Source organism: Gracilinanus agilis, chromosome 1 (assembly GCF_016433145.1).
Source record: "Gracilinanus agilis isolate LMUSP501 chromosome 1, AgileGrace, whole genome shotgun sequence".
NCBI lineage: Eukaryota > Metazoa > Chordata > Mammalia > Didelphimorphia > Didelphidae > Gracilinanus > Gracilinanus agilis.
Genome location: NC_058130.1, coordinates 603,378,521 through 603,380,290, shown reverse-complemented (window position 1 = coordinate 603,380,290; position 1,770 = coordinate 603,378,521). Strand labels below are relative to the sequence as shown.

The following is a 1,770-nucleotide window of genomic DNA, read 5'->3' as shown; positions in this document are numbered from 1 at the left end:
ATGGCCAAAGGTATAACCATGCTCCAAATCACCCAAGCTCATAACCTTGAAATCCTCTTTGATTCCTTATTTTTTCTCATCTCCTTCCTCCCAATATCTAATCAGTTGACAATTCTCTCACCTCTCCTCCTGGAAAATTACAATTTTTCCTCCTAGAAAATTTTAGGAGAAACACATAGCATTGACATTATTATGACCAAGGCTGTGAAAGTAAAAAACTATGTTAATACCATCAACATAAGAGGTTAGAAGATTGTGAAATTAATCTGAAATTAAACTCAAAACCAAGCCATGATATAGAGAGTGGTGATGAAGACTAACTTCCTCAAATTCCATTATGGCATAATTAATGCTATGGAACATAACCTTTTGTTGTGGTAGTAGAATTTGCTATAAATATATTTCTATAATCATAGAGCTAGTCAGCAGGACCTAATGACTTAGCAGATAAAGTAAAATGTTCTGAAGGAAAGAAAAAAGTGTCATGGAGTGTGTACTCATGTGTTTACTGGCCTCCTCAATATCTGCTACCCAGATTCTCTACTCACTATGACTGCCTACAAGCTCATGCCGATCTGCCATGGAGAAAGCACCTGGGACTTGGAGAACTGCATCAGCATTGGGCACTAGAAGCTCCAGCACAGTGTCAAGTGCTATGAGATGCTGGCTATGAATTTGATATATCTGCTTCACATCTGTCCAGAAGAGAGCAATTCATTTCTTTTGGGTAGTACTAAATGCCACTGGCCAGGTGTGGTTGTCTGTAGTGAGGACTTGGCACCTCATTGAGAGTCATGATGGAGGTCTGATGGGCCTCAATAAAGCAGAGAGAGCTGCTAAGCACAGTAAAGCCCACCACCTTTGATGAAGGCCAAAAATCTCTTCTACAGAAGCATCAAAAAGAACCTGGACCATGCAGATCTTACTGAGGATCAGTTGCTCTCCTGTGAGAGCCTGAAAGATACCATTGCCTGGAATGAGAAAATTGTTCCCCTGATCAAGGAAGAAAAATGTTTTCTGATTGCAGTCTATGGCAATAGCCTTTGAGGGATTGTCAAACATCTTGAGCATCTTTCTGAAGAAGCAATCATGGAGCGGAATCTTCTTGCTGACATTCTTATTGTGTATGATTTGGACAAGAATCTGAAACCCATCAAACCCATAGAGTTCCTTGGGGATGAAGAATCAGTGCCTAAAGCCATGGAGACCATGGCAGCCCAAGGCAAGGCCAAGAAGTCAAAGCAGGTTACTAGCACATGCCAGCAGAATCCCCTCCTTACTTTCTCATTGTCCCCACCACATCTCTCCCCTGCCTTCTTTACACACTGACCACTGCCTTAAGGATCAATGCATAGCTGCAGGTGGGAGACTGATCGTCCCTTTTCTCATTTATTTACTGTTTCACACCAATTCCTTTTCCTCCTGTGGCCCCTTCCCTCAACCACATTAATCAAAATGCCTGCTGGGTAGTTTGGCAGAATAAGGACCTGGTTGTGAGTTAGGGATGGGGATGTAGTAAGAAGTGACTAATGTGGAGTGTTGAAAGTAGCGATTGTCCCAGAAATTCTTAGGACACAGTCCTGCCAGTAGGGCAATTCTCTCAGCTGTTGTTGTAGGAATGTGTCATTTAACAAATTATGAAAGTCTAAATATGTATCATATTTCCTCCCTATCTTTCCCTGCCCCCAATAGATCTGGGAGATTGAGATTCTATGCTGTTTACTTGCTGCATTCATTTCCATAAAAGGCCTTTCCAGTTGTTTTTTAGTG

General features: G+C 41.7%; 1 pseudogene; it reads left to right on the top strand.

Moving 5' to 3' along the window:
• The first annotated feature begins 549 nt into the window (after window positions 1–549).
• LOC123254581 lies at window positions 550–1,329 on the top strand (annotated as a pseudogene).
• The last annotated feature ends 441 nt before the right edge of the window (window positions 1,330–1,770 follow it).